The sequence below is a fragment of the Sander lucioperca genome, chromosome 5 (assembly GCF_008315115.2).
Source record: "Sander lucioperca isolate FBNREF2018 chromosome 5, SLUC_FBN_1.2, whole genome shotgun sequence".
In the NCBI taxonomy this organism is placed as follows: domain Eukaryota; kingdom Metazoa; phylum Chordata; class Actinopteri; order Perciformes; family Percidae; genus Sander; species Sander lucioperca.
The window spans coordinates 29,188,167-29,215,554 of NC_050177.1; the positions used below are offsets into that span (position 1 = coordinate 29,188,167).

The following is a 27,388-nucleotide window of genomic DNA, read 5'->3' on the forward strand; positions in this document are numbered from 1 at the left end:
GCAGCTCCACTTGTCAGGAAGCAGGCAGGAAGGGCTGCATCAGGATAAAATGACATTTTGACTGCTGTCAATGCTCCGTTAACAGTGAAGTCTGACTGAAAGATGTAATGACTGTAGACACTGACTACTCATTACACAAGGATAGGCTCCAAAATAAAACAAACCACTCCAGCCAATCAGCAACAGGCAGCGACAGTTGATGGTAGGAGCGGGAGGGGGGCAGGCAGCATTTGAATGTGCTGTGTTTGGGGGCGGAGTTTCTGAAGGGGGGGTTGTATTTGTTTGGCAGTTGAGTTCAAATATCAACAATCTTTGTGCAGAATCACTTAGTGCACTTTTAAGCTCTTCACTGAATGATTTCTGCTCTCTGCTCATCCTGCTCTGTCATACATTACCTTTCTGGGAGAACAGGAACATTGGAAAGACTCCAGGACTAATGTCATCTTGGCACAGAACATTCCTGTCTTGTTCATAAAATAATGGACATGAAAACACTTCTCCACCTCCTCCACCCATCACTACAACAGTAACAGAGGCATTTAGGTCACTACATTTTATTCTGAAAGGTCCCAGAGGAAACAGTAGAGTCCTGTTGTGTCTGACTTTAAGCTGGTGGAGACGACGGTGTGTTTTCTGACAGCAGGAGAAAGGCTCGGACCCCCCCATCTTCAAACTCAGCCTTCATTTAGATCTCAACTACACAGCTGTAAAGTTTTCTGACTGCAGCCTCACGGTTGGGACAGACAGACGTAGAAACACCTGGCAAAGGATTTAAAACCTCCTCTGTAGTAGTTCATGTTACAACATGGAGATTTATCTTCAACACAAGAGTCCTGAACACTTTCTCAGGAAATAAGAAGAGAAGTAGAAACATTATATTGAACATTACAGAGCCAGAAACTAACCCTGAAGAGACCAAAGACTAACGTGGTGTTAAAGTACCAAAGAGCAGCTTACACTTTCTTCAAACAGTCCAAAATGTCGACGGAGAACAACTCAGGTGAGTTGTTTTTTTCTGATGAGTCACAGCTCAACCTGTCAAAGGGAAGCAGACTTTCACAATAAGAGCTTTGATTCTTCCCTCTGTGTGACTGGTTGTTGTTGTCAGTGACTGCTGTGTTGATGCTCCATTACTGACTGAAAGATTTAAAGACTGTAGACACAAACTGGTTCAAAGATGGTGAAGTCTGCACAATAGCTTAAGGCTCCAGAAAAATCCTTCAATAGTGCAAAAAAGGCCCACAACATCTGGGCCCACAAGTTAGTCATCCTCAGGTATATTTGATTGCAGTGAACCGTGACCCTTGTCTGTTTTCATTTTTTCACGTGGTCAGAGGTCATGTGATAAAATAAACAGACATTGAAACACTTGCTGCATTCATGCCACCTGGGAATAACAGGGACCGCCCCCATGATTACGTTGTTTTTCCGACTGCCAGCGTTCACATGGTCGGGATGCGTGTTCTTCTTCTTCTGTTATATTGGCGTTTGGCATAACAACTTGTTGCATGACTGCCACCAACGGTTGGGCGTAGCCTAGAGCATCAGGTGTGTGAAAACATTGAGGCCACAATAACAAAAGATTTGCTGCTGTTTTCTTATGTGAGCATAGAAACCTCACATCGACAGGTGTTTGTGTTCTCTGCAGGACAACAATAGGGAAAGGACACGGATAATGTGTTGTTTTATACATAGGCCTATTTATGAATAATCTGAAACATGTTATGTCTGTGTGTGTTTCTCAGCAGAGGCGTTTGTCCTCAATAATCAGTTTATTGTCATTGAAATATGTTCAGTGAACCAAATTCGCCTCCATCAAACGTCAGTTGTCAACAACATGTCACCAACTGGGAAACTCGGTTAGCAAAATCTGGAAAGAGTTTCTCACCTCTGATTCCCACAGAAAGGGACGTGAATGCTGACGTTTTCACTTGGAAAAATGTTTTTCCGATGTCTATGAACATATCCATTCAGATTGGGCAATTAAGATGACAAAATAATGACCTCACTGTTTGTCTTTCCAATGAATGCACATAGTTGTTTCAGACTAACAGACTCTCATAAATACAATTCAAATTCGTAGCACAACAATTTAAGATGGCTACACTTTTTTTTTAAAAGGTGATGTGAATAAATTATGACACGTTTATAAAATAGATCAAAAACAGCTGTTAAGATGACAAAAAACTGGCCTCACTGCACACTACAGACACCTAAAGTGTCTAAGATTATATTTTTTAGTGTCTTACATAGTTACAATTTGATGCAAAAGACAACGTGGAACAGTTGAGGCCCTTTTTCACATTTCTTATGTCTCTATTGGCAGATTACAAGACTCTTACAGCTCATAGTCAAAGAAAAACACTTATTGCTGCCAGTTCATATCTATGTTCTCATCCTTTCATAAGAATATAGAGTGCTTTTGACAGTGTGTCTCATGTTATAATGCTCCATGACATCTTTTATCTGTTACACACTCAATATTCAACTTTAACTAAACTTTTTTGTTTAATTCGTGAATCGAAATGACAATATCTGGCAGAAAAATTACAATTAGATTTTCCCCCCACATCGTTGAGCCCAAATGCCTAGATAACTAATGTGGAGGGAAAACTATGTACACTATGCAGGATTTATGGGGGCCTTTTTAGACAATTCTATTCTTTTTTTTTAAGGTTTTCAGACATTTTTGGTGCTTTATTTCTATGTTTTTGTTGCTTTTTCAGAGTTTTCGTCATCCTTTTTGGAATATATTTTTACAATTTTTGACATTTATTCTGATATTTTAGCCCACAGAGGCAGCCCAGTTGGTAACTTAACTTCATCAGAGCCAGCTGTAAATAACGATTGCATTTCATTGGACAATTTTGTTGTATGACAATAAAGCTGAACGTTGAACCTTGTAGCAGAACCATTAGAGTTGTGTCTCTCTTTACTCTGATGGAGACGACCATTTGTTTTCTGACAGCTGGAGAAAGGAAATAAAGATCAGCTGTTTGATTCCAGTAAATCACCAACATGGAGATTTATCTTCAACACAAGAGTCCTGAACACTTTCTCAGGAAATAAGAAGAGAAGTAGAAACATTATATTTAACATTACAGAGCCAGAAACTAACCCTGAAGAGACCAAAGACTAACGTGGTGTTAAAGTACCAAACAGCAACTTACAGTTTCTTCAAACAGTCCAAAGAGTTGATGAAGAAGAGTTGATGAAGAAGAGGGTCTCTCTCCACCTGGAGAGAAATCTCTGACACAGGTGAGCTGTTCCCTGTCCCAGCTCCACCTGTCAGGAAGCAGGCAGGAAGGGCTGCAACAGGAGCAGATTTTCACAATAAAATGACATCTGGACTGCTGTTGATCCTCCGTTACTGACTGAAAGATGTAATGACTGTAGACACTGACTACTCATTACACAAGCTGAACATGTTTCCTAAAATATGAAATCCATCCCTCCTCTGTCTTCTTTCCTTACTGATACCAACAGTGAAGTCTTCAACACACACACACACACACACACACACACACACACACACACACCAACAGTGAAGTCTTCAACACCAACATATTAATGTGGGAGTGAATCAAACCTTCAACAGACCCAATCAAACAGCTTATCTGTCACATTGATGACAGGTTACTGCAGTAAAAGTACTAATAGCACATTGATGACATGTTACTGCAGTAAAAGTACTAATAGCACATTGATGATATGTTACTGCAGTAAAAGTACTAATAGCACATTGATGACATGTTACTGCAGTAAAAGTACTAATAGCACATTGATGACATGTTACTGCAGTAAAAGTACTAATAGCACAGAGTGAAGTTCCAGCAGCTGGCTGAGCAGATAACTAACGTGGAGAGAAAACAGACAGACTCTCTGCTCCCTGAACTCAACAAAATATGAAAATGAAAAAGTGAAAGACTAACGTACTGGACTGCTCTGATTGGAGGGTTTCTCACGCTGCAGCTGGACCTGGAAGACCTCTGGAACACCGAGATATCTTATCGTGTGTAAAAGTTGAAAAGAATGACCACAAACACACAAAAACTTTATGCTTTTATTGTGAAAAGAGAAAGAACTCAAAACAAAACATGACACAAGTCAACGGCATTTCTACAATTTCATGATCACAGCTTCCATCTTTAAAGGACTGGAAATGGAAGAAGTTTACAATGTTCACCAGGAATCTGTTCAATCATTCTGAATTATTTTATACAAAGTTCATTAATTAGTTTACCAATAACCTGATATATTTATATAAGTGTGATCCAGGGGTCCGTTTCAGAAAGCAGGTTTAGTGAAAACTCTGAGTTAGTTAACCCTGAGATGAGGGAAACTCTGGGTTTTCTGTTTCAGAAAGAGAGGTAACTTAACCTCAGAGTCAGTTACTATGGTAACTGAGTCTGTGAACCTAACCTGGTCGGGAGCAGGTTTTCTTCAAGAAACCTGGAGTTTCTCTCAGTCTCCTCCCTCTGTCACAGTGTCAGAGGGAGGAGACTGAGAGAAACTCCAGGTTTCTTCTCTTTCATTTCCTCATTCATTCATTCAGTCTGTATCAGGTTCATTTTAATGCAGTTTGTTATCTGCATGAATAAAAACTTAATAAATAAAACTTATTGTTAGGCAGATTATAAAACGTTTTTTTCTCAAACATTGCCTTTTTTTCTCAAACACTGTCCTTTTGTCAACGATCCCGTTGACGAAAAAGCTGTATAACTTCACAGAGAGTTTACGTGGGGAGATGATATTGAGTCCCGACTAAATGTATTTTCACTTCCACATTTTTTTACAGACCTACATATATGTAGATAGGCTACCTTATCCGTCCTCATATCACTGACATCCACCATCGTGGACATGCTTTAACATCCCAGCAGATTCTTTGTGTTGCATTAAGTTTTTTGCAAACGGCAGTTTTCTTTATTGGTGATGTGGATCATACTGTAATAGTAAAGCCACTGTAGCCGTCAGAAAAGTGTGACTCGCTCTGAAACGTTTTTTAAAACGTTTTTTGTAGTTGTTCCCTGGACACAAACCAGTGAGAGCCATTAAAAAGAAATAAGTTATACATTATAGTTCTGTTAATGATCATGGTGCTGCAGCCTCAGAATGGGATATAGTAGTAGGCCAAGCTTACTTTTTCGCCTGCAGGATTGCACCCAAATGAAATTATAGGTGTAATACAATTCCAGTTTTCACCAGTAATATTATAAGTTAACTGTGACTAAATATGAAATTAATACACTGTTAATGCTTACGCATTGACTCAAGCAGCAATTTTCTCCCACAACAATTCTCTCTCTCTCTGTTGCAGCAGCCGCTGTCTTGCTTTTTTAACGAAATACATGTTCAAACCATGGATGTAGGTTCAAACTCGTTGTTTGTGCGCATGAGTATTTCCGCCGACCAGTTTGTTTGTGGTTGTTACCATGGTGAATCGTAGTATCATGGCTCCATTCAAACTGCCTTTTTATTGTGGTGGTGCACGCGCGTGAACATACTCCGAGTTGATTGAACCAACTCATATCAGCTGTTCTGGAACCGAAAACGCTGAGTTTCCATCTCAGAGTAAATCAACTCAGACATCAGGGTTAGACTCAGAGGTTGTTAAACCTCCTTCCTGAAACGGACCCCAGTACGGACTCAACTGATTAGCAGTGAGAAACAGGAGGAGACTCTCCGTCCTACACAGAACACAGAGACACTGAGGAACCACGAGACCTGAACATCATCCCAAACCCAGGATAGAGAGGCTGAGTGAATGTGGTGTTGAAGGTGTGGAGGTGGATCAGTGAGTCAGAGGAGACTGAGTAGAAGGACAGAGAGCCAGCAGGACAGTCCACATACACTGCTACTCTACCAGAGACAGAGGGGGAGGAGATGGATGTTTTTCTGTTATTGTGACTGACAGAGTAACGACCACCATCAGAGCAGATCAGACACCAGGACTGATCATTACATCCAAACCAACAGTCATCACTGTCTCCTCTCCTCCTGATTCCTCTGTAACTCACTGCTATAACAACATCTCCTTTCCCTTCTATCTCCCAGTAACAGCGACCAGTCAGACCATCTCTACACAGCAGCTGAAGACAGCAGCGGTCAAACCTCTCTGGATGATCAGGATATGGCTGAACATCCTCCTCCACACGTGTCACCTTCCTGTTGTTGTCAGACAGTTTGAGTTTTCTGTTCACTGTGTTTGTGTCCAGTGTGAGTTCACAGGAATCTGACGGAGAGAAGGAGACACAACACAGCTGCAATTATTAACCAATCAGCACTTTGATGATGACATCAGAGGGTTGGATGAGTGATGTCACAGTTTGATGAATGAAATTAAAAACACACTTACACTTCCTCAGACCTGGTGTCAACCATCTGACTCCAGCAGGCTCCACCCTGAAAGGAGGACGAGGGGCATTACATCACTCTCACACACACAACTTCGTCATTTTATATTCATATTTGGGCTGTCTATCAATTAAAATATTTAATTTAGTTTAATTTCCTTTAAATCAGAATCAGAATCAGAATAGCTTTATAGTACGTTTTTTACACATACAAGGAATTTGTTTTGGTGTTGTAGGTGCATGTCACACATTCTCTAAAATAAGTTAAACAGGTTAAACAGAACAAACAATATAAGTATAAATATGTATATATATATATATATATATATATATATATATATATACACACACACTCACCTAAAGGATTATTAGGAACACCCTACTAATACCGTGTTTGACCCTGTTTCACCTTCAGAACTGCCTTAATTCTTCGTGGCATTGATTCAACAAGATGCTGGAAACATTCTCTAGAAATGTTGGCCCATACTGAGAGGATAGCATCTTGCAGTTGATGGAGATTTGTGGGATGCACATCCAGGGCACAAAGCTCCTGTTCCACCACATCCCAAAGATGTTCTATTGGGTTGATATCTGGTGACTGTGGGGGCCATTTTAGTACAGTGAATTTATTGTCATGTTCAAGAAACCAATGTGAAATGATTCGAGCTTTGTGACATGGCGCATTATCCTGCTGGAAGTAGCCATCAGAGGATGGTACATGGTGGTCATAAAGGGATGGACATGGTCAGAAACAATGCTCAGGTAGGCTGTGGCATTTAAACGATGCCCAATTGGTACTAAGAGGCCTAAAGTGTGCCAAGAAAACATTCCCCACACCATTACACCACCACCACCAGCCTGCCCAGTGGTAACAAGGCACGACGGATCCATGTTCTCATTCTGTTTACGCCAAATTCTGACGCTACCATCTGAATGTCTCAACAGAAATCAAGACTCATCAGACCAGGCAACATTTTTACAGTCTTCAACTGTCCAATTTTGGTGAGCTTGTACAAATTGTAGCCTCATTTTCCTATTTTTAGTGGAGATGAGTGGTACCCGGTGGGGTCTTCTGCTGGTGTAGCCCATCCGCCTCAAGGTTGTGTGTGTTGTGGCTTCACAAATGCTTATATATTGTATATATATATATATATATATATATATATATATATATATATATATATATATATACACACACACACACACACAAACACAGAATGTATTAACAATGAGAGTAAGAATTAAGATAAAAAGAGCACAACAGTAGATGGAGTTTACCCCGGTGGACGAGAGGGTCGCCTCCCTACGCCTGCGGGTTGTGGGGGGGAAAACTCTGACTGTTGTTTGTGCGTATGCACCAAACAAGAGCTCGGAGTATTCGGCCTTCTTGGAGACCTTGAATGGAGTCCTGTATGGGGCTCCAGTAGGGGACTCCATAGTTCTGCTGGGGGACTTCAACGCGCACGTGGGCAATGATGGAGACACATGGAGAGGCGTGATTGGGAGGAACGGCCTCCCTGATCTAAACCAGAGTGGTTGTTTGTTGTTGGACTTCTGTGCTAGTCATGGATTGTCTATAACGAACACCATGTTCGAACATAGGGATGCTCATAAGTGTACTTGGTACCAGAGCACCCTAGGCCAAAGGTCAATGATCGATTTTATAATTGTTTCATCTGATCTGAGGCCGTATGTTTTGGACACTCGGGTGAAGAGAGGGGCAGAGCTGTCAACTGATCACCATCTGGTGGTGAGTTGGGTCAGAGGGTAGGGGAAGACTCTGGACAGACCTGGTAAACCCAAACGGGTTTCAACTCACACCTCCGGCGGAGCTTTTCGTGCATCCCTGTGGAGGCTGGGGGCATTGAACCCGAGTGGACAATGTTCAAAGTTTCCATTGCTGAAGCTGCGGCGGGGAGCTGTGGTCTTAGGTGCCTCAAGGGGCGGCAACCCACGAACACCGTGGACACCGGTGGTCAGGGAAGCCGTCCGACTGAAGAAGGAGTCTTTCTGGGATATGTTATCCCAGGGGACTCCGGAGGCAGTTGCAAGGTACCGAAGGGCCCGAAGGGCTGCAGCCTCTGCCGTGAAAGAGGCAAAGCAGCGGGTGTGGGAGAAGTTCGGAGAAGACATGGAGAAGGACTTTCGGTCGGCACCAAGGTGCTTCTGGAAAACCGTTCGCCACCTCAGGAGGGGGAAGCGGGGAACCATCCAAGCTGTGTACAGTAAGGATGGGACGCTGCTGACCTCAACTGAGGAGGTAATAGGGCGGTGGAAGGAGCACTTTGGGGAACTCCTAAATCCGACTAATACGCCCTCTATGGTAGAGGCAGAGCTGGAGGATGATGGGGGATTGTCGTCAATTTCCCTGGTGGAAGTTGCTGAGGTAGTTAAACAACTCCACAGTGGCAAAGCCCCAGGGATTGATGAGATCCGTCCAGAAATGCTTAAAGCTCTGGGTGTGGAGGGGTTGTCTTGGTTGACACGCCTCTTCAACATTGCGTGGAAGTCGGGGACGGTGCCTAAGGAGTGGCAGACCGGGGTGGTGGTTCCCCTTTTCAAAAAGGGGGACCAGAGGGTGTGTGCCAATTACAGGGGTATCACACTTCTCAGCCTCCCCGGTAAAGTCTACTCCAAGGTGCTGGAAAGGAGGGTTCGGTCGATAGTCGAACCTCAGGTTGAAGAGGAACAATGCGGATTCCGTCCTGGTCGTGGAACAACGGACCAGATCTTTACTCTCGCAAGGATCCTGGAGGGAGCCTGGGAGTATGCCCAACCGGTCTACATGTGCTTTGTGGATCTGGAGAAGGCGTATGACCGGGTCCCCCGGGAGACACTGTGGGAGGTGCTGCGGGAGTATGGGGTGAGGGGGTCCCTTCTCAGGGCCATCCAATCTCTGTACGACCAAAGCGAGAGCTGTGTCCGGGTTCTTGGCAGTAAGTCGGACTCGTTTCAGGTGAGAGTTGGCCTCCGCCAGGGCTGCGCTTTGTCACCAATCCTGTTTGTAGTATTTATGGACAGGATATCGAGGCGTAGTCGGGGTGGAGAGGGGTTGCAGTTTGGTGAGCTGGGGATCTCATCGCTGCTTTTTGCAGATGATGTGGTCCTGATGGCATCGTCGGCCTGTGACCTTCAGCACTCACTGGATCGGTTCGCAGCCGAGTGTGAAGCGCCTGGGATGAGGATCAGCACCTCTAAATCTGAGGCCATGGTTCTCAGCAGGAAACCGATGGAGTGCCTTCTCCAGGTAGGGAATGAGTCTTTACCCCAAGTGAAGGAGTTCAAGTACCTTGGAGTCTTGTTCGCGAGTGAGGGAACAATGGAGCGGGAGATTGGTCGGAGAATCAGCGCAGCGGGTGCGGTATTACACTCAATTTATCGCACCGTTGTGACGAAAAGAGAGCTGAGCCAGAAGGCAAAGCTCTCAATCTACCGGTCAGTTTTCGTTCCTACCCTCACCTATGGTCATGAAGGCTGGGTCATGACTGAAAGAACGAGATCCAGGGTACAAGCGGCCGAAATGGGTTTCCTCAGGAGGGTGGCTGGCGTCTCCCTTAGAGATAGGGTGAGAAGCTCAGTCATCCGTGAGGAGCTCGGAGTAGAGCCGCTGCTCCTTCGCGTCGAAAGGAGCCAGTTGAGGTGGTTCGGGCATCTGGTAAGGATGCCCCCTGGGCGCCTCCCTAGGGAGGTTTTCCAGGCACGTCCAGCTGGGAGGAGGCCTCGGGGAAGACCCAGGACTAGGTGGAGGGATTATATCTCCAACCTGGCCTGGGAACGCCTCGGGATCCCCCAGTCGGAGCTGGTTAATGTGGCTCGGGAAAGGGAAGTTTGGGGTCCCCTGCTGGAGCTGCTACCCCCGCGACCCGTTACCGGATAAGCGGAAGAAGATGGATGGATGGACAACAGTAGATTAAGCACAGTGGCATGTAGAGCCAGAGGTGGGGTGTGGAGAGAGTCAGGGTGGTTTCCGGTCCTTGTTAATAAGGCTAGTGGCGGAGGGGAAAAAACTGTCCTTGTGTCGTGAGGTTTTGGTCCTGATGGACCTCAGCCTCCTGCCAGAGAGGAGTGGCTCAAAGAGTTTGTTGCCGGGGTGGGAGAGGTCAGCCACAATCTTTCCAGCACGCTTCAGAGTCCCGCACACTGACCATTACGCAAGCAATAATTTACTTAGAAAAATACAACGTTTCGGTCTCAGACCTTCATCAGGTAAATTCACACATTCACCTTAACCATAGTCTTAAATAGTTTGGTTGACTAACCAGGACCTATCAGGTCCGGCTCTTGAATGATGTCATTCATTCACAAAGTGGCGCTCCCATCACAGACCGTGAACAGGAAAAGGCAGAAAAAATGCCACTCAGTACATTTAAAAACAATGGATAATCAGACCAATTTTGTTATAGGCTCATGATCAATGCATTGTCATTAGCCCAATATTTTTCTACACTTAATCAGAGAGGACACAGTCCATTCAAAAGTGGATCATTACATTGGTTAAATTACATTATAACAGTCCATTTGCACCTGTACAATGAACAGTTTCTGAGGATAAACTAATAAGGAAAAAAGGAAAAAACATCAAATTAGCATAACATGATATTGAGATTAAATTCATCATTAAGGCCTTTTGGCGATAGGGTCTGCAAAGTAAATATCCAATATGCCTCGCGTCTTTTTAGTAGCAAATCGTGGTTGCCCCCCCTTTTTGGAAGACTGACTTGTTCAATGCCACAAAAGTACAATGATGAGATGTCATGCTTATGATCATTAAAGTGTACTGCGACCAGGTAATCCCGGTCGTTTCTGTGAATAGAGCTCTTATGTTTGCTAATGCGTTGTTTTAACTGCCTTATGGTCTTACCTACAAACACCTGTGACGGCTCCTAGGCCTATTAAGTCCCTTTGGTTGCTGGGATCTGGGGATTGGCTAATGAGGACTGATGATTGACACCTGGATCAACTGATTGCTCACATGCCTATAAATAGGAGTGCTTGGTCCTAGTGTCATTCTCTCTCCCTCCTCAAGGTTGCTTGGTTTGTTTGGATTTTTGGTTTAGTTATTTTTGCGTTCTAGCTTTGATACATTTGCACACATCCATACATTACACACATTACTGATTAACTGATTGCACGTTTATCTTTGTTAATATAAATAAATTGGATTTAATTGAACAACCATGTGTGTCTCCACCTTTTCTCATGCCTTTGAGCTAGGTTGTGACATGGGGGTTCGTCAACTCAGCCTTTGGTAATAAGTCTTTATCTTGTTATGTTGGGGTGGAGTATCACATGTGACTTTAGTTGGTAAGTGTTTTGTTTGAAGACCTTAAAGGTGGGCTTTTCTTTTGCTCAATGTTGAGGTAAACAAGTAGTGCTTAAATGTTTGGTGTGGCCTTGTTTTAACTGGCGTTCTCCTCTGTGAGGTTTAGCAGCAGGTTCTATTAGAGAGTCTGTTGCAGGGGACTTTGTTAGTGTGACGAGGAAAGTGGTTGGAGCTATATGCTCGGGATCACAACCATGGTGTTCTGAGGGTAACTGCATAGCAGGGGCTTTTTCAGACCCATTGGTTTATAGTGAATAAATACCCGCCACCTGTACCTGTCCGAAGACTAGGGATGAGTTTAGTTAGCTAGTTTGTTGTACTAGTTAGTTTAGAATGGGGAGGCTCCAGTTTGTTTGACTTTATATATATTTTGGGCCATTTGGGTTTTGGGAGGATTTGTTTGCTTCACATTGAGTATTACGTTTGCTACATTTGATTTGTTATGTCTAATATTGTTGAGAATTTCATTCAGGGTCCATCTGTTGAGTTGCTGGAGCGATGTAATAAAAAGCAGCTGAAGAAGATTGCTCAGCATTACTCCATTGATGTTGACCTCAAGTGCACAAAGGAGGTCTTGAAGTGTGTCATTATGGCCAACTTGACAGAAGAGGGAGTGTTGGGGGACGAGGGAGGTAAGAGTGGTAAATAAATGTAAATGGACTGTTCTTATATAGCGCTTTTCTAGTCTTAACGACTACTCAAAGCGCTGTAACATAGTACAGGAACCATTCACCATTCACACACATTTATACGCTGTGGCCGAGGCTGCCGTACAAGGTGCCACCTGCTCACCAGATAAACATTCACACACATTTACACTCCGATGGCGCAGCATCGGGGGCAACTTGGGGTTCAGTGTCTTGCCCAAGGACACTTCGACATGGGACTGCAGGGCCAGGGATTGAACCACCAACCTTCCGATTGGCAGGTGACCACTCTACCACTGAGCCACAGCCGCCCCCCACTGAGCCACAGCCGCCCCGTGTAACTACTTCCACTACTGCTTTAACATTTGAAGAACAAAAAGTATTATTGGTTTTGAAAATGGAACATGAACAGGAATTGGAGAGAATCAAGTTCAGAAAGGAACAACTGAAATTTGATTTGGAAGTTCAAAAATTAACATTGCTGAAAGAGGGCAAAATTTCTGCATCGGCTTTGAATTTGGAAACGCCTCGTGTATGTTTTGATGTTGCAAACAATTTGAGGTTGTTACCAAAGTTTAATGAAAGTGATGTGGAGATTTTCTTCAGTTTGTTTGAGGGTTGCAGATTCAAGAGACTGGCATGATGAGGAGCGAACTTTGTTGTTACAGTGTGTTTTTACTGGTAAAGCACAGCAGGCTTATGTAACATAGTTGAATGGGTTCAGGTTAAATTCTACTAAATTGGCACAACTACGCCATCTACTGTTAAAAGTCGTACCTGCTTCGAGTAGTTGTAGCGCAGCATTATGGAAAATTCCTCACAACAACGGAGGATTTCCAACGAGGTAACATGTCTGTGAATGCTTGTGGACAATATAGTGTTAACTACTTGTAAAGCACTTAAACGTTGCCCCAGTTTGTTTGGTTAGATATAATAATTGTCTGTTAAGTTAATTTGGCAATGGTTGTATTTAGTTACCAGCCGTTTTATTCATGTTTAACCACTAATATTTTCTGCATGCTAACTAGCACCTATATGTGCCGTCTTTCCAGACAGAGCATGCTAGCTGTTGTCCTTTGAGATGAGCATTCACACACTGTTGTCTTCCATTGTAAATGTAGAGGCTGAATAAACTGGCTGTTACCAACTCGACTGGCTCCGAGTGATACCAGAGACATCTCACATAGGTCACATTGGTGCCGTGACTCGTCCATGACTACGCTGGACCGGGTGAATCTTTCATCTGTGTATTAGATTGTTGGGGTTATCTAATTGGTAAACAGCTATAGCCTCACCGACCTGTCCTTTTTGATACACTCAGGAACTCATTTTATTCTTATTTTATTTGATTGTGAATTTTGCTAGCAAATATGAGTCTCAGCAAATTTGGTACCTTTCATATGACTCCTCATAATGTTGGTAGAGGGAGAGGGTTACATAGCAGTAGCACACCAGTGCCATTCTCGCTGGGTGATCATCATAAGACAATGTTAGATGTAGATTATGTACAAAGTTCTCTTAGAGGTGAGGATGTAATGAACACTCACGGCCAACCTATAACAGAGACATCCATCACCAAATACAAGCACATCTGTCCCGCACCCTTCCCCTCCCCTTGATGAAGTGAGACTGGCTGACCAGATGAACACTATTGTGCAGCAGATTGGACAGCAAATAGCTGATAGTGTTATGACCCACCTCAACACATCTAGCCCCTCACCTGAAACAATGCACATACCAGTCATTATGAAACACACAATAAAAGAGGCCCCTCCCCCAGTCACACCCTGGATCTCTGGTCAGTCCAACTGGTCACCCAGGGCAGAGTCAAGGACCCACCTGTGTTTCGAGGGGAGAGTTCAGATACATTGTCTATTGACGAATGGGAGGAATCAATGGAAAATTTCATCAGGAAGAGCGGTGTTCAGCTGGAGAATCAAGCGGAGGAAATTCTCATCCACCTGAGAGGTAGAGCCAAGGATGTTGTCAGGTTTGGGATTAGAAACGGAGAAGTTGATGTCCAGCATAACCCACAGGCCATCTATGGGCTTCTTCGCAAACATTTCAGCTCCAGCCATTTCTCCTCTGTTCCTTTAGCTGACTTTTATTCCACCTTGCCAAAAGAACGAGAAGATCCATATGAATACTGGCTGAGACTCAACCAAGCGGCTGATGTTGCTACAAGCTGTCTTGAACAGCAGGGTAAAATGTTTGATAACCCCAGTGTAGAAATCACACGTATGTTCATCAGACACTGCCCCTGTAGAGATTTAGCTCTTACCTTCAGGTCCAAGACAATTGATAAATGGTCAGCTTGTGAGGTGCTAGACATATACCATTTGGAGAAGGGAGTTAAGTCTTCTGCTGAAATGGGTGGCAAAATCAATGTGAATAAAGTTGAGCTAAGCCCTAATGCTAATCCAACTTCAGACATTCCTACACGGGAGCCAGCTGTGAGTCATGACCACCCCACTCTAGAGAGGTTGATTGACATGCTTGAGAAAGTGCTGCTTCAAGGCCCAGGTTATGCCCGAGCAAATAGAAGGCCACCTGCTACCAATAGGCTCCCTAGAATAGAGGGCTTAACTGAAATGCCATGCTCTGTATGTAAGGACAGCTCCCACTCTGCCCTCACACACTGCCGGGAGAACAGGCTGTGTTTCCTATGTCACTCACCTGGACATTCCCGACGCAACTGCCCGGAAGGAGGACGCCCTCCCTTTGGTCAGCAGGGAAACTGAATGATCTGCGTGTAAGGGAGGACAGCGCAGATCCTAAGAGTGAGCCTCCCACCTTGGATTTGTCAGATAAAGATGATATTGAAACATTGTACAATACCTACAGCAACGTGGTGGAACCTGAAAAAACATTGATTGTGCAAGGCCTGCATAGACTCTCAAAGACTGACAGCCTTTTCTACACAGACGTGACAACTGGTCAACTGGTGGAGATGTTCTCAGAGCATTAGTGGACAGTGGATCTATGACATGCACTTTGAGTGAGGCAGCTGACATGAAACTTAACCAGTCTACCCCTAACATTATAAAGTATTCAGCTGAAAAATATGTAATTGTTGGTTGTGGCGGTCACCTTGTCACACCTTCTGCCATGTACGACCTCACTGTATCGGTTTATGGCTATAGAGTGATCGTTCCAGTCCTAGTCGTGCCAGGCCAGACTGAAGATGATTCTTGGCAGTAATGCCATAAGGTGGCTCATTTCACAAATGAAAAAGACTGTTAATGACCTAAATGTCACATCGCCAGTGAACAGTGACCACCATGATGAATTGGTCCATTTAATGTCAAAGTTGTCTGCCTCAGATGAGTGGGAGGGCAGAGCAAAACCAACCTGTATCAGCACAGCTAAATTTAAAAGAGCCGTCACTCTGTGTCCGATGACTGAACATTAGTAGTGTGGGCTAAACTGCCTGCCACTAACATCTCCGCAGTAGGTAGTACAGTTGTCATTGAGCCCACCCAGTCCGAGGCCAGACCTGCACAAATTCTGGTAGGGAGAGTTGTCACTTCCTTATCAGGAGATGGATGGGTTCCAGTGAAAATAGTTAATCCCACAGAAAAACCACTAACCCTGAAAAAGAATGCAAAGGTTGCAGATGTATCCCCTTGTCTTTCTGTGCAGGATTTACCTGAGCCAGACCACATCCAGTCAAATGCACAGTACACACAGAGCCCGTCCCCTCCACCAAGGTCGGAAGAGGAGATATCATTCATCTTAAGGGATTTGGGCCTGCAAGATTTGGACCTCTCATCCTGTGAAGTCTCCCTCGAATGGAAGGATAAACTGTTGCAGATCATTGAGCAGCATGAATCTGTCTTCTCAAGACACAAAATGGACTGTGGTGAGGCAGTGGATTTTGTCCACAGGATATGCCTGCTGGATGACAAGCCCTTCAGACTGCCATATAGGCGAGTCCCTCCATGTCACTATGACAAACTTCGGACTGCTCTAAGTGAGATGGAAGAATTGGGGATAATCCGTAAGTCTCAGAGCAAGTATTCATCCCCCCCATCCTGTGTATTCAATTCTTTGTCAATCTATGTTGTGATAGGTAATAGAAAAAGAATGGTGACTCCGCTAAGTAAGAAAAAGAAGCACTTAACTGCCAACTTAGCAAATTTAGCATCCATTCCTCGTCAGCCACAGCCTGTCCCAAAAAATTAGACAGATAACTATTTTAACACACTAACACTAGCCTTACTAAACGTCAGGTCTTTGGCGGGTAAATCATTTTTAATCACTGATTTTATTAGTAAACACAATCTTGATTTTATGTTTTTAACTGAAACCTGGTTAGACCATAATAACAGTGATGCTGTTCTCATTGAGTCAGCTCCCCCTAACTTCAGTTTTATGAGTGAGAATAGAGCAAATAAGAAAGGAGGTGGAGTCGCCATTTTGTTTAACGACTCGTTCCAATATACTCAAATAGCTTATGGAAACTTTGCTTCTTTTGAATATGTGGCTCTTCAGTTAAGGTCCCCCTCTCGACCTTTATTTCTAATTATCTACAGGCCACCTAAATACTGTGCATCCTTCTTTGACGACTTTAGTGGACTGCTGTCTTTAATCTGTATTAACTTTGACTGTGTAGTTATTGCTGGTGATTTCAACATTCATGTTGACAACCCCCAGGATAGAGGGACAAAAGAACTGTGTTGTATTTTTGAGAACTATGGACTGACTCAGCATGTGACGGAGCCCACACACAACAAGGGGCACACTCTGGACTTGATTATCTCGAAGGGTTTGAACATTTCCAAGGTTGTGGAGACTGATGCTGCTCTCTCTGATCATTCCTGTGTTTTCTTTAATGGCACTATCTCTGTGCAAAAAAGTGTCCAAACAAAGTTAATAGTTATATCACTGACAACACCAGTGAAACATTCAGTCAGCTTTTCTCGTCCACACCCACCCTCTCAGGGGTCTCAGTCACTGAGCTTGTAGACAATTTCAATTGTAAAATTACAAATGTTATTGATGCCATTGCTCCAATTAAGGTAAAAACTGTCTCTGATAAGAAAAGATCTCCATGGAGAAATGCCATACTGGTAAGAACAGAAAAAAGAGAGTGTCGAAAAGCAGAACGCAGGTGGCGAAAAACTAATCTCCAGGTCCACTACAACACTTTTAAAGAGAGACTTCGCATTTATAATTTGGAACTGAGGAATGCAAGGCGGTCCTTCTTCTCGGACATTATTGCCAAAAACAATAATAATTCACGTGCCTTGTTTGCTACTGTCGATAGGTTAACAAACCCTCCAGTACCAGTAGCATCTGAACTTTTATCCACAAAGGCCTGCAATGATTTTGCCACCTTCTTCAATGACAAAATTCAGAAAATTAGACAAACAGTCAGTGCTTCCATATGGAGTACAGGGTATGTGTTGTCACAGTGTCCAAGCAAAACAGATTCCAACATGACCCAATTTCATATGATTAACTATAAAAACCTGGAGGACATTATACAACATCTGAAAACCTCCTCATGTTGCCTTGATATTCTACCAACGGGCCTTTTCAAAAATGTTGCACATTGTTTGGCTCCAGATCTTCTACAGATTGTAAACACGTCTCTTCTCTCAGGTATCTTCCCACAGGCCCTGAAAACTGCAGTCATTAAGCCACTCTTAAAAAAGAACAATCTAGACACATCACTAATGAGCAACTATAGGCCGATATCAAACCTTCCATTTTTAAGTAAAATCATTGAAAAAACGGTTTCTCAACAACTCTACCTTTTCTTGTCACTAAACAACAGTTTTGATGCCTTCCAGTCGGGTTTTCGACCACACCACAGCACTGAGACAGCTCTTGTTAAAGTCTTTAATGACATCCACTTAAACACAGATAGTGGCAAAATTTCAGTCTTGGTACTACTTGATCTCAGTGCTGCATTTGATACGGTCGACCATGACATATTACTAGACCGATTGGAAAATTGGGTTGGCATTTCGGGCTCAGTACTAAAGTGGTTTGAGTCTTATTTAAAGAATAGGGACTACTTTGTGTCGATAGAGAATTATACATCTGAGCATACAAATATGACGTGCGGAGTTCCCCAAGGCTCCGTTCTGGGGCCTCTCCTGTTTAACATCTACATGCTTCCACTGGCTCAAATTATGGAAAACAACAAAATAAGCTACCACAGTTATGCGGATGACACACAACTGTATATAACCTTATCGCCAGGGGACTATAGTCCAATACAACAACTGACTAAGTGCCTTGAGAAAATTAACGACTGGATGTGCCAGAACTTTCTTAAATTAAATGAAGAAAAAACTGAGGTGGTTGTTTTTGGAGCAAAAGAGGAACGATTGAAAGTCAGCACTCAGCTTCAAACGATAATGTTAAAAACAACAGACAAAGCCAGAAATCTAGGTGTAGTCATGGACTCAGACCTGAATTTTAACAGCCATATTAAGACAATTACAAGGTCAGCCTATTACCACCTTAAAAATATATCAAGGGTTAAAGGACTTATGTCTCAGCAGGACTTGGAAAAACTTATCCATGCTTTTATCTTCAGTAGACTAGACTACTGTAACGGAGTCTTTACAGGTCTCCCTAAAAAATCACTCAGACAGCTGCAGCTGATTCAGAACGCTGCTGCTCGAGTCCTCACTAAGACCAAGAAAGTGGATCACATCACTCCAGTACTGAAGTCTCTACACTGGCTTCCAGTGCCTCAAAGAATTGATTTCAAAATACTTTTGTTGGTTTATAAATCACTAAACGGTTTAGGGCCTAAATACATTTCTGATCTGCTAGTACAGTATGACCCACCCAGACCTCTCAGGTGGTCTGGGACAGGTCTGCTTGTTGTCCCCAGAGTCAGAACTAAACAGGGGGAAGCAGCGTTTAGTTTCTATGCTCCACATATCTGGAACAAACTACCAGAAAACTGCAGGTCTGCCGCAACTCTCAGTTCTTTTAAATCAAGGCTGAAGACTTATCTATTTGATGTTGCCTTTCTTTCTATATAAGCTTATAAAGAGAAATTCCTATTTTATCTGCTTTTATATATTTAACTGTTTTAATTGCTCTTTAATGTTTCATTTCTTATACTGCACTGTAACTTTTATTCTTGTATTTTAACTGTTTTAAATTTTTTATTCTGTTTTCATGTAAAGCACTTTGAATTGCCCTGTTGCTGAAATGTGCTATACAAATAAAGCTGCCTTGTTGTCAAGCCAAACGGTGATCTCCGCATCTGCAACGACTTCAGATGGTTGAACGCAAGAACCGTGAAAGATGCACATCCGCTGCCTCATCAGACGGACGTCCTTGCTTCACTTGGTGGCAATGTGTTCTTTTCCACAATGGATCTCACTTCAGGCTTTTACAATGTTGGACTGCACAAGGATGACAAAAAAAATTCACTGCATTCTCCTCCCCATTTGGCCTGCATGAATATAACAGGATGCCTCAGGGCCTGACAAATAGTCCTGCCACTTTCATGCGAATGATGATGTCCATCTTTGGCGATCAGAACTTCACAAGCCTGTTGTGCTACCTGGATGATCTGATGGTCTACGCTCCGTCTGAACAGGTTACACTTGAGCATTTGCAGATGGTTTTCTCATGTCTTGCTACCAACAATTTGAAGCTCTCGCCTAAAAAGTGCCACTTTCTTCGCCGGTCTGTCAAGTTTCTGGGACACATCATATGTGAAGATGGTGTTAAGACAGATCCAAGTAAAGTGCAGGCTATAAATGATGTGCAAGAGGCTGACCTGATGGAGTCCGATAGGGAAACACCGTGTGCAAGAAAGATCCGGTCCTTTTTAGGAATGGTTCTTTACCACCATCATTTCATTGAGGGCTGTTCTGCTAAAGCTAAGCCACTGTTCAACCTTGTGACTGAGCCTGCCACAACAAAGGATAGAGGGAGAAGCCGCAAACCCAGATTTAAGAAAAGCTCTGTGAGACTGTCCCCGACTGACTGGACTGACGAATGTAGAGCAGCATTCCAGACCTTGAAACATGAGCTGGTGCACAGTGTCACATTAGCCCACCCTGACTTCACTGCACCATTCATCCTTGCAGTTGACGCCTCCTTTGATGGCCTAGGAGCAGTCCTCTCACAGTTGCCACCTGATGGGAAAATTGCCAGACCAGTGGCGTTTGCCAGTAAGACACTCTCACATTCCCAGCTGAACTATCCAGCATATTGGCTGGAGTTTCTTGCTCTTAAATGGGCGATCTGTGACAAATTTAGCCATTGGCTTAAAGGGAGATGTTTTTCAGTCTGGACAGATAATTACCCATTAACATACATACTGACTAAGCCAAGGTTAGATGAATGCGAATAGAGATGGGTTTCAAAGCTCGCAGCATACAGTTTTGACCTTAACTATATACCCGGCCCGAAGAATGTGGTTGCCAATGCACTTAGCAGAGAGCCATTTGTTCAGTAATGCATGGGCCACCGTCTCTTAACTGAACCTTATGCCTTGTTACAGAAGGGTGGAATGATGGACAGAACAAGACCCCAGAACCACATGACCGTGCCCCTCTGGAGAGCATTTGCACATCTGAACCTATGGAACTAGTCTGCATCGATTTTTGGACTGCTGAGCAGACTGACAAGACGTGTGTGGATGTTTTAGTTGTGACAGATCACTTCTCTAAGCTGTCCCACGCCTTCCCATGTAAAAATCAGTCTACAAAGCAGGTTGCCCGTCGCCTATGGAATGACTTTTTCTGCGTGTATGGGTTCCCAAAACGCATACATTCGGACCAAGGAGCCAATTTTGAGAGTCATCTCATTAAAGAGCTTCTGGAGATGGCTGGCATCCAGAAATCACATACAACCCCGTACCATCCTATGGGGAACGGAGTTGTTGAGCAGTACAATAGGACTCTTGGCAACATGATACGTGCCCTGCCTCCCCAGTCAAAAGCCAGGTGGCCACAAATGCTGCAGATGCTGACATTCTGTTACAACTGTACTGAGCACGAGACAACGGGTTTTGCACCCTTCTTTCTGATGTTTGGGAGGATCCCGCGCCTGCCTATTGATGTTGTATTTCAGAATGCCCTCCCCAACGATGCTGTCGTGGACCACTGTGAGTTTGTTACTCGCTTGAAACACAACCTGTCTGATGCTGATGTATTGCCCGACAAAACAGTCGAATGGAGCAGGCTCATCAGGCAAGGTACTACGACCACAAAGCAAAGGGGTCGCCCGTCACTTTTGGAGACAGAGTCTTGCTTGCGAATCGTGGTGAAAGAGGGAAGAGGAAAATCGCAGACAGATGGGAATCCACAGTTTATGAAGTGGTGTCTGTCAAACCTGAAATCAATGTGTATCACATCAGAGATCCTGTGACATCTAGGGAAAAAATTGTTCACAGAAACCTTCTGCTTCCTGTGAGTTTTCTCCCTGCTGGGGGTGAAGATGCCTTGGAGTCAAGTGGCCCATCTGTTGCTGGTAGTGACTAGTCTGACCTTGTGGTCCCCACAGATGTACAGGACAGTGAGACAAAGACAATTAACTGGCTGATGCAAATGGATGATGCGAGTGATGGTGATGCTGCTGCCAACATGTTTGATGGTCATCCAGTTGTGGCTGTAAGTGCTCTGCCCTCAGAGAGTGAAGTGGCTGTAGCCCCAAATGCTGCGTGTGAAGGTTTAATGTCTCAGGTTCATCAGTTTATGCTGCACAGTTGCGTTCTCCCGAGTTCTCCGCTGAAGGTGTGGCATGCCAGGACGCACCCTCCCCGCCCTCAGCAGTAGTTCAAGTCCTCTCCCCTGACCGTGCAGCTGACAAGACACTCCCCTCCCCTGATGCTACTGACACACAACCAGGTGCATTTACACAAGCTGATGTAGTGTGCACACAGCCACCGCCAATTTTCGCTAGGGCAGGTAGACATGTGAAACCCCCAGCTCGCCTTATTTGTGAAATGAACGAGCAGATTGTAGATGACTCAGCCTCAACTATGAAGGTAAATATGGTGCAAAAAGGGAGAGCTTGTAGAATACAATGTGAGAACTTGCAGAACAAAAAATCTGAACTTGTATGTTAAAATATGCACTTGTAAAAATTTAATTTGCACTTGTAAAAATAAAATTTGCACTTGTAAAAATAAAATTTGCACTTGTAAAAAATATTCACACACATGTGATCTGAATTTGAAGTCATACAAAGAAAAAAAAAAAAAATATTTAAAAAAAATCTGAACTTGTAAGTTGAAATTTGCACTTGTAGAAAATGTTCACACACCTGTATTCTGAATGTGAAGTTACAGACAAAATATTCGCAAATGTGTAGATTGATATTTACATGAACACAATGACAGCTGCAAACTTATAATGCAACATTTACTCGTATACTTTTTATTTTACTCTGGTTCATTTTTCATCACAACCACAACTCAGTGATTACAACCTCTGGAATCTGTCACTGCAACTTCACATATGTGCTCTCTCGCATCACAAAGGGGCCAATCTGCACCTCGACTTTCACAACACTCTTGACGATACATTTGGTGCAAAACTAATTAGTACCTGTGGACTTAGGCTGTGGAGCTCTGAGCTAACAGAACGGGAAAAGCCTTCTTATATACAGTCTATGGGAAAAGCAGGGTTTCTATCGCCAGATGAGGGACAACTCTGTCTGGCTTATTTATGTAGCATGGAAACTTGGTGGAATAGCATGCTAGCGTTAGCTAACTAGCAGCCAGCCCGCTTCTAAATAAATACCTTTTAATTATCTAAACACTTTTTAACAGTCAAACTAAAACACTGGCGGTGAGCTCCACGGTCTGCGTCTCCACATCACTTTCATTAAACTTTGGTAACAACCTCAAATTGTTTGCAACATCAAAACATACACAAGGCGTTTCCAAATTCAAAGCCGATGCAGAAATTTTGCCCTCTTTCAGCAATGTTAATTTTTGAACTTCCAAAGTTTGGAATCAGTTCAAACGTAGTTAAAATGAAAACTCTGAACACTAGCATACGTGTACAGAGCTGTATGACATTGTAATCAAATATATAAATGAAAACAGGTTGAGTTTAACAAATACATACTTGTAGGCCTATTTACAGATCAGTCTCAGGTTGAAACTTAAGGTAATTCACAACTCCACAACTTGTATAAGCTCGTTGAGTTAAAAATAAGAAATAAGTGGACATAACTAAATTGGTTTGTACTTTTTTACAGTGTATTTACACATCAGTCTCAGGTTGAAACTTAAGGTCATGTTTATGTATGTTTAACGTGTGCCTTAGTTTGAGGTTGATATTGCATTTCAGAAAATGTTTTCTTTAAAAACATTGTAATATGGCACTTAAATGCACTTAATGTTTAGTTTTTTGAGAGATGATATTGTAAGCAATTTAGGCAATGAAAATGTAGCTTTTTCCGAAAATTAAGCCAAACTATTGTATATTATTGCTCTTCAATTAAACAAAAGTATTTCTTATCTGATTACTCGATTAATCGATGGAATAATCGGTAGAATACTCGATTACTAAAATAATCCATAGCTGCAGCCGTGGTTTTGTTGCTGATGTTATAAAGTAAATGAAACCATTTATACCACCTTAGTTTGCCTGCTTACTCAGCGCTGTGGAGATCTGGTAATGAGAGACTAACAAATAACAAAAGGAGACATAAAAGCAGGAAGGTTGGTAGTAATACATTCTGGTGAATTTGGGGACATTTTTATGAAACTAATAATAAAGGTTATTGTAAATCGGTGGCTGCCTTTCCCAGGTACCAGCGGGGAACAGAGCAGCAGACAGACGGGGATATAAGAGAGGGTCAGACCACCTCAGAATGTGCTCTGAGTGATCAGATCTCAATGATTCACACCTCTACTTAAAGCTGTCCACTTGTGAGCTGATCACTCAGATCAGATTTTAATACCAGGTGAAAACAGGACCATAGATATCCCAGAGTGCACCTGGATGACAGGCTACAGTGGGCTGGAAACACAGAGATCCTCTACAAGAAGACCACACACCCAATGAGACAACACTACTTCTAGTTTGTTGGAGGTTTCACAACAACTCACCTCTGTCTTCTCCTCTTTATTTCTATATGTTCCTCCCTTTCCTTCTGTATTAACCTCTTCCTTCTACTCTCTTCCATTTTAATTGGCCTGTTACAGGTCGCCTTCTTTTTTAAAGTAGTGGTGTCTTCATGGCACACAGCTGGGTTCAGGTTCAGGTTCAGGTTCAGGTTCAGCAGGGTCTGGTCTCTGATGGGTCCTGTTAGAAAGAGAGGAAGACCACTTTTTAATCTCCAGAAACAGAAGCTGCTGGAGAAACTAGAAGCTATCAAGCAGAAAATAAAGTCTGAAGCTCTTCACTGAATGATTTCTGATCTCTGCTCATCCTGCTCTGTCATTCATTCTCTTTCTGGGAGAACAGGAACATTGGAAAGACTCCAGGACTAATGTCATCTTTCTGTCCTCTAATGGAGACAAGACTCCAGGACTAATGTCATCTTTCTGTCCTCTAATGGAGACAAGACTCCAGGACTAATGTCATCTTTCTGTCCTCTAATGGAGACAAGACTCCAGGACTAATGTCATCTTTCTGTCCTCTAATGGAGACAAGACTCCATTATAACAATCAGTCTCGCCTTTCTGTCCTGTGTAGACTGTAAAATAATGGACATTGAGACACTACTCCACCTCCTCCACACATCACTACAACAGTAACAGAGGCATTTAGGTCTCTACATTTTATTCTGAAAGGTTCCAGAGGAAACAGTAGAGTCCTGTTGTGTCTGACTTTAAGCTGGTGGAGACGACGGTGTGTTTTCTGACAGCAGGAGAAAGGCTCCGACCCCCCCATCTTTGAAACTTTGTCTTACCGCCTTTAGAAATGAGTTCAAACACTTTTAATTATGTTTAACTTTCTCTGAAACAAAATGGAATTTAAACGGTGCCAGATGATGTTTAAAGAGTTTAAATTAAAGTATATTTTAAAAAAAATATTAAAAAGACAGAAATAAAGGATCTATAAGACAGAAATAAAGGATCTATAAGACAGAAATAAAGGATCTATGAGACAGAAATAAAGGATCTATAAGACAGAAATAAAGGATCTATAAGACAGAAATAAAGGATCTATGAGACAGAAATAAAGGATCTATAAGACAGAAATAAAGGATCTATAAGACAGAAATAAAGGATATATAAGACAGAAATAAAGGATCTATGAGACAGAAATAAAGGATCTATAAGACAGAAATAAAGGATCTATGAGACAGAAATAAAGGATCTATAAGACAGAAATAAAGGATCTATGAGACAGAAATAAAGGATCTATAAGACAGAAATAAAGGATCTATAAGACAGAAATAAAGGATCTATAAGACAGAAATAAAGGATCTATAAGACAGAAATAAAGGATCTATAAGACAGAAATAAAGGATCTATGAGACAGAAACACTCCCAGGTACCCACACAACAACACGGCGTCCGATCTCTGTGAAGACGCCAGTTGTAATCATCACAAGTCCAGTTGAGTTGGTTTCTCTGCAGCTTTCTGCTCTTAAACTAAACTAACCACAGCTGGAGTTCACCAGTCAAACATTACACACTATATATATATATATATATATATATATATATATATATATATATATATATATATATATATATATATATATTAAAACATTACAGACATTAGAGTTAAATTACCTTCAGCTGGAGCTTCACACGGAGAGATAAAACTGCGTCACTAACTCTGGAAAGTGAAAGTAAAACAGAGGAAGAGGAAACAAGAGGAACCGCCCAGAGAGGGTCAGCATTACTTAATATAATAACACACAGACTGACAGTTAACCTGTAATAACACATGTAATGGAGTTGTTTTTAAATCTAAAGTATGTCAAGTCAATTAAAGTGGGTTTTATTGTCATTTCAACCATATACGATGTATATAGTGAAGTGGATCAAGTGGTGTTACACATTTAAAATATATAAAAATTACATTATATAAAAATGGCATTCGAGACAGGCTACATTTAGTGCACACACATTATAGAGCAGGGGTCACCAACCTTTTAGAAACTGAGAGCTACTTCATGGGTACTGAGTCATACGAAGGGCTACCAGTTTGATACGCTCTTCTGAAATAACTAATTTGCTCAGTTTGCCTTTAGTTATATATGATTATTAATGATTAATGATCATCTATGTGAAGACACTGATTACGTTAATGATTTCTCACAATAACTATCAACAATGACTTAACAAGGTGGGAAACAGATAATATCAACATTCAATTTTCATTTTTAGAACAGGCCTGAGGGCTCCTCATGTGGTCCTTGGGGGCTACCTGGTGGCCGCGGGCACCGTGTTGGTGACCCCTGGTATAGAGTATACATGAAGTACAATTACTACTTAAAGTAGAGCCTTTAAGACAGACCAGGGACAGGACAGACAGCAGAAGACAGGACATAAGTAGACTGGTAACAGAGCACTGATTGGTTCAACAGAGGATGGTGTGTTGAGAGTTCACACAGACTCCAGGGTGGTTAAAGATGTCTGTCCTCAATTCATTTAAAAACCATCAGACCGTTTACTCCACCATTCATTCAGACGGCTCACTGCACTAGTTGGAACAATATACTTATAATATATATTATACTTAAACATATAATAGAATACTAAATCACAATAACAGTAACGTTATCTCCAAATAACTATAATATGGTACGTTTATATTCACTGACATAAAACACACACTACATGGGGGTATCTGTCATTCTTACAAATATATACTAAAGTAAATAATACATTGTGTTAAAAAACAATAAGTGTTTATTGATTATGTATTACCAAATAAATACATAAAATATAATTTAAAAAGTGGGGTGAGTGTGTAAGATAAAAACATAGAAATGAAACTAATAAAATCTGTAAACATGTTTTAATGTGTGAATGTTTGGTGGCGCTCTGCTTGTACTTCCTGATGATGTCATCAGAGGGCGCCATGACATCACTCACCGGCTCAGAGATGCTGTATCTGAATGCAGTTCAGTGGTCACATGTTGTGTGGTGACCAGTT

General features: G+C 42.4%; 1 protein-coding gene and 2 long non-coding RNA genes across 4 annotated transcripts in view; 1 reads left to right on the forward strand and 2 right to left on the reverse strand.

The window, feature by feature from the left end:
- LOC116039322 overlaps nt 1–3,277 on the reverse strand; it is a 95,652-nt gene extending 92,375 nt beyond the window's left edge. Inside the window, exon 1 of one of the 2 annotated variants that reach the window (XR_004897444.1) lies at nt 3,171–3,277. This is a non-coding gene — a long non-coding RNA (uncharacterized LOC116039322). Of the gene's footprint in view, nt 1–957; nt 1,037–3,170 lie in introns of those variants that run through there. The other variant, XR_004897445.1, reaches the window with a different exon arrangement.
- The window catches only part of LOC118495137, a 470,232-nt gene that overhangs the window by 107,783 nt on the left and 335,061 nt on the right, over nt 1–27,388 (forward strand). The window lies entirely within an intron of this gene.
- LOC116034886 (NLR family CARD domain-containing protein 3-like) overlaps nt 1–27,388 on the reverse strand; it is a 972,843-nt gene that overhangs the window by 102,540 nt on the left and 842,915 nt on the right. The window lies entirely within an intron of this gene.